Below are 12,178 nucleotides of genomic sequence, written 5' to 3' on the forward strand. Positions count from 1 at the left end.
AGAGGACTGCCTAAGTCCTGTGGACTGCGATGTGAACGAGAAACCTTTCTGTGCTATGCTTTTTGGGTTCTTCTATTATAGCAGCTTGTGTTAATAACCTAATATATAGGCGGTAACATATGCAAGTCCTCTGAAACTTTAAAACAATGTACATTTTTATGTTTCAACTATCATTTATGTGCTCTCATGGATAAAAGTTGTCCTGTGATTGTCACATTCTCCTGACAGCTCTTGTTTTTACCTTTTTTGTGTTCCAAGTGACAGAATCCCACTCAAATAAGCTCTAGAGAAAAAGGGAAATTTTTGGAGTTCTAAATATTATCCTGATGTCTTCCTCTCTCTTTCCATCTCTTGGCTCTTCCTTCCTTTCTTGACTTTACCTGCTTGTACACCCTCTCCACAGGGTGGCCCTTGATTGCTCTCAGCTTGTGCTCTACCAGCTGGGAAGAGTGACAGAAATCCAAAACCACTTTTTCACCATTGGTTCCAGCAGATCTCTGGAGACAGCTTTTGTAGCCTGGTTTGGGTCACCTGCCCGTCCCTGAACTGGTCAGTCACTGTTTGGTCAGGTTTAGATCGTGGGTTGCCCCTTGGAGACTGGAGATAGTGCCAGCTCTCCTGCCAACCATATGGGTTGATATTAGGGTTGAAACATTCCTCAAAACAAAGCTGGAATGTTAGTATACAAAAGGGTAATAGATGTCCACTATAGCCTAACCATAATAATGAAAGCTAATATTTTCTAGGTACTTGCTATGTGTTAGAGATAGTGCTAAGTGCTTTTTATACATTATCTCATTAATAGCTGCCAACAACCCTAGGCGATAGATTCTGTTATCTATGGAGTAACAGCAATGGAATCATTGATCACTTTTCATAATGTAAACTTGATGTGAATTAATACATAATTTTTAGTGTTAACATGATGGCAGAGGGGACTGTACCTATCGATAATCTAATTTCTCTTGCAGTAAAGGGACAATGGAATTACAAGGGAAGAGTTGTCTGGCACAACAATGTTACTGCTTTAGTGATTCAGGCCATTCCAATGAACAACAGGAAATATGGGGCTTACACTGTATTTATTTGTGGAAAGATATCCATATAACACTGTTCCAGTGTCATCAATACAACTGTAATTCATGATCCTGACAACAGAGCCATGCGTTCTGTGTGGTCTCACCATCGAGAAAACCTCAGTTTGAAGCTGAAGCTGCCAAAACAAAAATAAAAGCCATAAATCACAAATATTCAAATTCTCCCTCCTGTTCTGACATGTACAACGTTAGCGTTTCAGGGCCAAGGAGGTGAAAGGAATCTTTTGTTTCACACTTCCTAAATTCTCCCCTCCAGTTGGACTCAGGCTGTCAAATGGGTCTGGCGCTTTGAAGCTGATCATGGAGGGTGGAGAGGGAATGGGTAAAGGGTCACAGCTGGGACCATCAGCAAACGTGCTGAGAGATGAGGATAGTTGGAGGGCCAGTTAATGAGTGTGTGAGAGGAAACAGTGCATGCAGGGCAGCTTTCTCTCACTCACAGGCAAGGAGACATTCTCTCCTTGGCTATGAAGGGCATTCTGTCCTTAGATGTTTGCCACAAGTTTTCTCTCTGCTTTCCTGTTTGGAGAATTGAGCTCAGTGACACTTTGATTAATGTTATTCATATTTTCACTGACAGAACAGTAGCTTTTATTTAGGGCCATGTATTAGGTGCCTTCCCCAGCTTGACTTCATAATCCCAGCAGAGGGCTAATGCTGGTAGTTGCTAGGATGGATAGCTGTCCACCAGAAACGTGTTATCTTCTTTCCATAGTGTGCAATTGTCTCTGGGAGGCAGTTGCCTAGACAGGGACTACATTTCCCAGCACCCTTTGCATCCAGGTGTGGCCACATGACCATTTCTTTTGTGGAAAGTGAGAGAAACTATTTCTCCTTGGGTTTTCCAAGAAGTCAGTGTGCCTTTTCTTCTTACCTTCCTCCCATCTAGTGCCTACACACAGAGGTCACTGAGACTCTGTGGAGCTAGAAGACGAAAGATGTCTGGGTCCTGAACCACCACATGGAGAAAAAATGTCTTCCATTTAGAAAAATACAAGCAAACTTTCAGAAAAATCGCAACATTTTTGGTGAGTCTGCCATCAGAACCATATACCCTCATAGACCCTGGATTTTAAGATCTCAGATGAAGGCTTGCCCACACTGGAAACATTCCTATTTCTAGACCTGCACGGTTCAATGTGGTAGCAACTAACTCCACGTAATTACTTAGACTTAAATTTAAATTAATTAAAATAAATTTTTATAAGAGTCAGTTCCTTGCTTACACTAGCTACATTTCAACTCAGTAAGAATGTGCAAATTGGCTACTGTATTTGACAGCATATATTTAGAACATTTCCATCATTACAAAAAATCCTATGCTAGACCAGTGGGAGTCTAGACCGTGAATTTATTTAGAAGGAATAGCAGGGAAGTCTGTGAGTAATAATAGACTTCAGCATTGGGGCTACAATTTGTTTATTTGTCACTTGTTTGTCTTCTTACTAGAGGCTGTGAGGTCTTTAGAGTAGAGGTTACCTCATGCATCTTTGTATCTTTAACACTTAATATATAGCAGACACTCAGGGATGCTTTTTGAGCAAACGAAGGAAGCTCAGTTATCAGAGTAATTTGGGAGGGAATTCCCAAGAGTTGGATGTTGACATTGCTTAAATCCTTTCCATCCATGTGTGGTGAGGACCAACTGGTTCTGGAGATGGAGCTGGACCAAATGATTTCAGGGACAGGCAGGGGAGATGCAGAGAGACCAGAAACTATCCACGGCTTGCCAGAATCTGAATTTCTTTGAGGTTGTTGGTGACTTAGCTGGCTAATCTGACAGATTAAATTATTCCAAATGATCTCCTGAGTAAACTCTCTCAGGACCTATGCTAACCTAGCTCATAGTTGGCACTTTAATGGGTATTTGTTGAATGGAGGCATTTTAACAATATTATATGTTTGTTTATTTCCTGTCTCCTAACTCTGCCACCCGTCCACCCTTTCACCCCTCAGTGGCATGAAAGCTCCGTGAGGGTGAGGTCTTTGTCCTGCTCACAGCTGCATCTTCCACACCTAGCACAGTGCCTAATACCTCGTAGCTCAAAGGTATTTCTGGAATAAAGGAGGGAATAGCCTTTAATAAACTCAAAGATCGACGCAGAAGTGGAAATTCTAGAGACGGTCAAGACAGTGAGAGAAAGTATTTTGGGGACAGGAAAGACACTTTTGAGGGCTCTTAAATAACCTCCTAGAAGGACCCACCAGCTTTGCCTGTGCACAGGGCTGGGCCAGCCCTCGTAAATGATGTGCCTCGATTTGAAATGTAAATGCCCCCAGGACTCTAGGTGCATACGAGGCATAATACTAAATGGCTGATAACTTTTGACATTTATTTCCCCACATGAGGAACCACAGGGCAGCATCTCTTGTCAGGAAGGAAACAGATTTGTCAGAAAGGAAACCAGCCATCATATGCTCTTTGTATTTTTATGATTTATGTATTTATTGGGTGCACCCACCACTTAACAACCTCTGGGCGCTTTTGTACGCTTCATAGACAAAAGGCAGACACTGCCATGGGGATTATGAGGTGGAGAGGTACCAACGAAATAACATCCATAAATCCCAAAGCACATCATAAAATCATCAAATGCTACAGAAGCCGCACTTAGGCTCCCTCCAGTAATCAGACGCCTAAATGGAAAATTCTGAAGACCTGAGCTTTAGTCTGTGTCCTGGCACTTACTAGATTTCAAGGCCTCGAGCAAGTTTCTTAATCTCTCTTAGCCTCATCTATTTATCTCTAAAATGGGCGTAGTCATAACAGTAATTGCCTGGTTTATCTTGAGGGCTGGGGACTCAGATGCTCATGGCTGTGCTTTATGAATCACAGAAAAATCCCCAGATGTCACAGACTAGCATTTTCCAAAAAATTAAACTCGGTATCCACGTGAATTTGAATTTCCTTTTGTCACTCCGTGATGTGAGTCTCTAGTTGATGTTTTGTCGTTGTTTTGTGTTGTACACTCTCCCCCAAACATGACCTGCTATCATACCTACCCTCATGGCTTTGGTCATGACCTTTTCCCGGCTTGGCATGTCTCTTTCCAGTCATTCTCAATTGTTAAGATTCTTCAGAGGGATTTGAGTTTAGCCTCTGGATTTAAACCCGAACTACCATAGATAAAAGGCAAAAAAAAAAAAAAAAATCATTCCATTGCCTATCATTTATTAAGTTCTACCTATATGCCTGGCATTCTGACTTTATGTACATTAGTTCAGTTCATCCTCATAAAACCCCTGTGAAGCAGGTATGATTACCTCCATTTTACGAATGAATAAACAGGCTCAGAGAAGGCAAATAACTTGGCGAAGGTGAGGGAGATGATAGCTGGCCAACTCTGAACTGGAGCCTAAAGCTCATGTTTTCAAACTTTACTTTGAAATGTCTGCCTCCATGACGCAAAAGTGTCTTCCTCTTGACTCTGGTTGAATGGGTTTGAGGTACTATGGGTGCCCACAGGAGGAACACTGTGGTATGAGGGCAGAGTATAAACCGGGCATCCCAGTTTCTAGTTTTGTTCCTACACAGATAGGTTTTCCATCTTTGGATGTATAATTTTATCTCATTAGCCTCAGTTTCTCTACTGAAAATGGCAGTTGAGTGACAATCGAGTTTGATTAGATCATCTGAGCTTCTCTTTATTTCTCATACTCTTGAGTTATTCTTCAAAATTATGCCCTCAACCCTTCCATTATGCCAAAATATTGGCAGCACAACTGTTTTATTTTTTAGGTTTTAGTGGAATTGGGTAGCCATCTTATATCTGAAAGGTCAACTTCTTCTATCACTTAGACAATTTTAATGGCCTCCAGCTGGTCCTCCTGCTTCTGCTTTTGTCCTTTATGGACAGTTAACCACACACATAGCTCTTCCCCTTTTTGCTAAACATCTCAGAAGAATCTACTGTGTTGTATTTACCACTTTCTCCTTCCTCTCTAGTCACACTTTGATCTTCATCGTTGCACTGAAACTTTCTGGTCAACAGCCCAATGGCTGCCATCTTGTTAAAGTAAGTGACTGGTAAACCTCCTTTTGCTCATCGTGTCGGCAGTGTTTGTCACAGCTGACCACGCCTCCTTCCTCTTGAAATACTTTCTCCATACGGCTTGTGCTATGCTACAGTCTCCTGGTGTTCCTCCCACCTCACTGGCTACCTCTTCTTTCTCTGGTTGGTTGCCTTCAGAGCTCTCTCTTCAGCCCTCTTCTTCTTTTTTTTTTTTTTTTCCTCTCTATTCTTACTCCCTAGGTAATCTGATCCACGGCTTTAAATATCATCTCTATACTAATGACTCACAAATTTGTATTTCTAACTTCAATATCTCTCCTGAGTGCCAGACTCATACACTTGTTCTCTTCATTGATCCTTTTGCATGTCTGATAACACACTTCTAACTTAACATGGCCAGAACCCTTGATTTCCCTATTTCCTTGATTTTCCTCAGAAAATTCCCACATTTCCCTCCGTGTCTCCTGTGTCAGGAAGGAGCCCACCGTTCGCTCAGTTGTTTAATCTCCAGACCTAGGATTCATCCTTGGTTGCTCCTTCCTTCACATCCCCAAACGAATCCAGCAACAAGTCCTGTTGGCTTTACTTTCAATGCTTTATCCCCCATCAGAGATGTTTTAAAATTCTTATTTTAATATCCTTCAATTTTATCATGTCTGGGTCAGTAGCTACCGTGCCTGGGAAGCAGACATTAGCTGTTAGTATAAAGAATTTACTACAGGGAGTTTTGAGGGGAAATGCCTCTAAGTTGAGCAATGTGAAGCATCCATGTCATAACACACAGCTCCAGACGTGATGGTGATGGGAGGCGGACAAGCTGGACATCATTCTTTCTTATTGCCACGTTCAGGTGGCTGTGCTGCTGAACAACAATATCATTTTCATTGCAGTGGTCTGGGCAGTTTTGAAATATCCGCCAGTTCACAGGCTGGATTACAGAAGGACGGTAGTTCATGCTATGCTTGGGGAAGTCAGGGAAGGCTTTGTGGGGAAAGTGGAACTTGAATTAAGCCTTAATATCCATATATTAGAGTCAGTTAAATGCAGAGGGAAAAAAAGGAGAGTATTCCATGGAGAGAGGAGTTCTGGAGACAAAAGTAGAGCTAAACTAGTCATATTTTGGTAGCCCATGGGAGGAGCAGGAAAGCTAAAGTGAAAGGTTTAAACAAGTTATAGGGGAAATTTTTCATATTACAGATTTCATTTTTTTAACCTAATATTTATGAAGTTGTATATATATGTTATATAAGCAAGTGCTGTATTAAGCATTTTTACATGCATTGCTATTAGTACTACAACTCTGTGATGTGGGTATTGGTCTCCTTCTGCGTAAGAGGAGACAGTGGCTCAGGGAGGTAAAGGGACTTACCTAAGACCACTTGACAAAGGCCAAAATGCAGGCTCGTTATTAGCCATTTGGATTCTAGAGGGCCTGCTTCTCGCCTTCCTACTGTGTTTTCTCGTGAAGTAGTATTACCCCGTGTTGGTGAGCTCAGAGATACGCAGAAGGCACATATTTTTGTGTTTAATATTGCTAAAAGAGATAAGCTTAGATTCTCTTCAGAAACAGAGTTTATTGCAAAGTTTAGTGACCCTCAGTGGACAGGCCGTCCTGGATTCTGGTACTTTCAAGACTGGGATATACAGCAGGCCTCACGGAAAACTGAGAGCCAGCCCAGGCTGCCTCACAGACATGCCACACTTGCCAAGAGAGAAGGTCTAAATGGGCCAGTTTGTCACCACCCAGCATGAGGCTTCTGTTGGGTGAGGTTTCACGTCAAGCCAGTTGGAGCTACTTTTTTTACTTTATTTACATTCAGTTCATAACATAGATTCTTGTTCAGGCCCAGAGGATCAGAATTGGTTTCTGTTTTTACAGGCACCAGGGCAACTTCCTAACAGCAGTTGCAAAGTCCAGGCCACAGTTAACACAGATGTGTTAAGGAGACCAGGTAGAGGTCACAGGGGCTGTAGGAAGAGGTGACTGCTGCTCGGCTGCAGCTGACTCTCTTCACGTGGACACAGAGAGCCCCACGATCTTCAAGAGATGCAAAATCCCAATGAAATATCCTGATTTTTAAATATGACAATTCCTTAAAATGAAAACGGCAAAACGCTGTCTGGGCCAAAGAAAAGCAAACAGCTACAGCTGACTCCAGCATGCCTCTTTAGTACTGGGAGATACCTGGCTTTTCAGACGTGGTTTCGGAATTAGTTCCTCCAAGAATCTTCTGAATGCAATTTTGAAGAATGACTTAGAGATCAAGTTAGCTTGCCCTTGGTGACCACATGTGAGGCATCCGAAGCTTTCTCATTTTTAAAGGCCACCAACTCTCCTGTATCTTTTGCTCCAGCGGACCTCCTGGCTATCCTCCAGGATCTGTGGAATTTGGGAGAAGTCTGGAATCAATGGCCCATCAGTGTGTTTTAGGAGCACCAGATCCGGAATGAACAGCCCTTCATCTCCTCCAGCAGATCAATCATCGGGGGAAACTAACTGCTCCCCTCCCTATCCATATCATGCTTTGATTCATTTACACTTAAGTGATGAAAGTGGTCCCCCCCCCCCTTTCTTTAAATGGATACTAACCCCGGAGGGGCCTGGGGAGCTGTAAAGGGGAGTGCTGACTCTGGGCATGCTCTCGGTTGCATTCTCAAATGGCCCACTCAATTAGGGGTAATATTTCATTGACCTGTGTGTATGATGGCTCCCTAGCCAGCAGTGTTTTCTGAATGGTCCTGAAGCAAGACTTTGGGCTTTGAAACAGCCCTTCATCACCTTTACGTCTGGGGCTGCACTGGCCCAGCCTGGATTGAAGTAGTTATTTCCATCAGGGGGAGCAATCACAATTTCTGGTTGGAATGTCTTCACTCAACTGGTTTCACATGTCAAGAGGATGGGTGGTCTGACACTTTCTGGAGTAGGTTCATGCAGCTTTGGTATCTACATGTTGAATCTGACCATTTAGATTTTGTCTGTCTGAATTTTCCATAAGGGCGAAAAAAAGAAAGGTTAGGTTGAAAAAAAAATCAGGCTCTTTATATTTCTTCCAGAGAGTATGTATGCGTTTGGAGGACCAGTCTTATTCCTACAGAAGGGTCCATGTCCAGGCATGCTCCAAATTGGCCTCAGGTTCAAGTGTGAAGCATGCAGTTGTTTTGTTTAATATTTATATTAATAACCACCTTTCAATAAAGAAATTTTACTCAATAGAAAGTTGTGTGTGTGTGTGTGTGTGTGTGTGTGTGTGTGTGTGTGTGTGTCTGTATCTATGCTTGCTCTAGTGTCTAGGTGTAGAGGATGGCGGTGGAAATTCTCCTAGTGACTGGGAGAATACGTGCTGTAGGTGACCTTCTACTCCAGTTCTGAAGCTGGCTTGATCTGAGTCTATGTGAAGTAATTGATTGAGCTCAGTGATAAAATGTTCTCAGTAGATAAACCTCAGACATCTTTGTATGGCTACACCTTTGTCTCTGAATTAGCGCTTGGGTATAATTTGTGGCAAATACATAGTTTGGAAAGGAGCTGCTCATTTAAGGAATGTGGAAGACTGTATGGTAGCCTTGTGAGGTCAAGAACTACAATGAAAGCTAAAACAAAGTGAGTGTACTGTGTGCAGATACCTTTCTGATAATGTTGATGTACTTTACACACCCAGACTCATTTAATCCTCACAACCACCCTACAAGCGGCTTCTTATTTTTAGCCCTATTTTACAGATGAGAAAACTGAGGCATGGAAAGGTAAGTCACTTGCCTAAGGCCATACAACTAGAGGTAGCAAAGCTTGGACTTGAAAATAGGCAGCCTGATTCTAGAGTCTGTTTCCCTACCCTGCCTACCCTGAAGTCATCATTTCTCATTCCACAGTGGCAGCCCCCAGTCTTGCACAGTATTTGGTACCCGGTAGACTGTGGGTTGACTAAATGCTAAAGGTTGGATAAAAGCCCCTTGAAAGACATGGGTTTCCATACAAATGTCACATTTTGTCATTGTTGATGCTACTATTATTGTTAATAGTAACAGCTACCATATATGCTGGGCTCTTTCTATGTGTCAGGCACCAAGCTAGAACTTTGCAAGCATCATTCAATTTCTTCCTCATAACAATTTCACGGAGGCACTGAACACATAATTATTTACACTTAGAAGTTCTGCTAGAAAGTAACAGAGCCAGAACATAAACAGAGGCCTGCTCTTCCTCCAGAGCTCATTGCCTTGACTATCAAGATAGACAATAAAATGTCATTGCTTTGAAAGCTTTATTTCTTTGTTCTGTCAAATGATACTTTTCTTGAGACTTTTTTTCAAGATTAAAAAAATATTATGATAATAATAAGTGAACAACAGTGCTTGAGAAACACTCAACTGACAAATAATTGTTAGATAATATAAAAGGTATTGTGCTAAACGACACAGGGCAGTGTTTTCCAACACTTCAGTCTGTCCATCATCTTCATGATTTTTTTCCATATCTAAATTTCATGTGAACATTTGCCTATTTTTCTATGTTAGTTCATTTTTGGAAACCAATGTACGTTTATATTTTATAGTCACGAGGGTATATTTTTTGAGAGTTTCTTAATATATATATTTCTAGGACACAAAGTAATGTCATCAATACTAAGTAGAAAATGCTTTCTATTTAGCATGCAGTAATGCTTACTATTTGTAATGTTTTCTCTTTAGAGAAAATCTACGTACTACCATCTGAAGTCATCTCTCACGCTGCCTTTAGTGCTTACCACTCCATGGGAAACGTGGAGGTTACAAATATGCTCTGCCTGCGTGTGAAGCCAACCTCAGGCTAAATTATGGAGCAAGTAATAGTTTAGGGGGCAGGGGAAGGAATCATGCTTGCTCCTAATAGTTACCACCGAACTGCCCCTCAAGGGATTCATCATTATCTTTGAAGGAAGCAAAAATCCATGACACAGAGTATGGTCCAGCTAGCAAGGAGGTTCAGAGGAGGCAGAAGACGGTGGGTTGGATAGTGCAGCTTCCTGCCGGAGCTTTCTCTGGAAGGATGGCAGAGTTAGGGTGTAGATGTGAGGTGGGCACCTCCAGGTGCCTGTAGGAGCCCAACTTCCTGCTCCCAGTCCTTTGACTTCCATCCAGTTCCCACCTCACTCCTTCAGGGTCTGCAGCAGCTCCGACTCAGAGTCACAAACCAGATCTGAATTCAGGTCTTAAGGGCAAAGGGGTCATATTTCAGGTCATCTTACCTCCCTGTTACACTGCAACTGACCTTTTTCACTTTCTCTGTTGTTTTTTTTTTTTTTAAAGTCTATAGCACATACCATCTGTTTTCAATTTTGTGAGGAGTAATGAAAAAAAATCTAATCCAGTTTTTCAAAACACTTTATTTTTTTAAGGAAAAATAGTCTCTTTTTTCATTTTCATACTTCAGTGCTTAACAAATTGTATTTACTTACCAACACAATCTATGCAATTTCCCACCCAGATAATGCATGTCTTTCTCTTGTCCATTGTGAGTAACACTTACTGTCTTCTCGTGCTAGCTCTTATAGGCTGAGAGGAGTTTAAGATGTAAGCCAAAGCAGGTAATTTCCTGAAGGGAAGAAATGTACCTGAAATGATTTCTCTTTGTTAGATCTCTTTATTCTCCTTTCGTTTGGCTCTTTATGAAAAATAAAAAAGGGAAAAATGGGTGACAAATGTCTTTTGGCTCCAAAGAGGTGACAAGAAAGCAGAGTTTAAAAAAATTTAATTTCTTAGAACCAGAGTTGGAGCTGGCTTTTTAGCACTGTTGCACATTAATGCTGCTTCCCCTCCCATTGGGAATCTGAGGCCCGAGTGGCAGTCATTATTGCCAATAGCACGGTTACCCGATGGATTCCTGGAAAGGCTCACTTAAAAGATTCAGCCAGATCCTCTCCAGGGGCTTCCATTCCCATCATCCCAGGAATGAAATATTTAGTATCATCTTTCTGCACCTGAGGCTGCCATGGATTAAATTCTTGCTGCCTCCATTACTGGGGCGGCCAAGAGCCCAGGCTATAGTGATTGGATGTGAAGGGCTTAATGGCTGCACTTGGCTGAGAAAAGGAGAGGAAAAGAACAGGCCAGAACCACAGTCACTAGTGGTGATCGGAGCCTGGAGAACAGACTTTCCAGAGATGCTGTAGCTCAAGAAGAATCTATTTGAATTCCTCCCTGATCCTGCCGCCAGACAGCATATTGTGAAATCACATTCCCTGAATATATATGTCATCACCTGTAGTCACCCATATAATATAAACACATGTGTCTACATGGTGCTGGACAAGTTCGCAATGGTTCTCCTTTTCCTGTCTGTTCCAGAAATGGGTAGGTTTCCCAAAAATATTTTCTTCAGTTCTCCGCTTTTCACTCTCTAGACACCCATCACCTGTGAGCTATGGGGATGAGTCTCAAATCAACTCTTTGGGTGTGATTGTCTTCTGGACACAATAGGAAATGCTTAATAAATGGTTATTGAATGGTTGAATGAGTAAATGAATCAATGCTATTTCCCCTAAGTTCTGGACTTAACCTTTTTTTAAAAAATTTTTTTACTGATGTATAATCATTTTACAATGTTGTGTCAAATTCCAGTGTAGAGCACAATTTTTCAGTTATACATGAACATCTATATATACATTGTCACATTTTTTTCTCTGTTAGTTACCATAAGATTTTGTGTATATTTCCCTGTGCTATACAATATAATCTTGTTTATCTATTCTACAATTTTGAAATCCCGTCTATCCCTTCCCACCCTCCGCCCCCTTGGCAACCACAAGTTTGTATTCTATGTCTATGAGTCTGTTTCTGTTTTGTATTTATGCTTTGTTTGTTTGTTTTGGGTTTTTTTTTTTTTTTAGATTCCACACATGAGCAATCTCATATGGTATTTTTCTTTCTCTTTCTGGCTTACTTCAGTTAGAATGACATTCTCCAGGAGCATCCATGTTGCTGAAAATGGCATTATGTTGTTGGTTTTATGGTTGAATAGTATTCCATTGTATAAATATACCACCTCTTCTTTATCCAGTCATCTGTTGATGGACATTAAGGCTGTCTCCA

At 41.5% G+C, this 12,178-nt stretch overlaps 1 protein-coding gene across 4 annotated transcripts in view; it reads left to right on the forward strand.

Moving 5' to 3' along the window:
• Window positions 1-12,178, forward strand: part of LSM11 (LSM11, U7 small nuclear RNA associated) — a 770,814-nt gene that overhangs the window by 338,692 nt on the left and 419,944 nt on the right. For 2 of the 4 annotated variants that reach the window (XR_004318853.1, XR_004318855.1), the window contains one exon: window positions 1,987-2,125. The exons of the other annotated variants lie outside the window; for them this stretch is intronic. The gene's annotated coding sequence lies outside the window, so the exon portion shown is untranslated. The remainder of the gene's footprint in view (window positions 1-1,986; window positions 2,126-12,178) is intronic. 4 annotated transcript variants of the gene reach the window in all.

Source organism: Camelus ferus, chromosome 3, assembly GCF_009834535.1.
Source record: "Camelus ferus isolate YT-003-E chromosome 3, BCGSAC_Cfer_1.0, whole genome shotgun sequence".
Classification (NCBI taxonomy): domain Eukaryota; kingdom Metazoa; phylum Chordata; class Mammalia; order Artiodactyla; family Camelidae; genus Camelus; species Camelus ferus.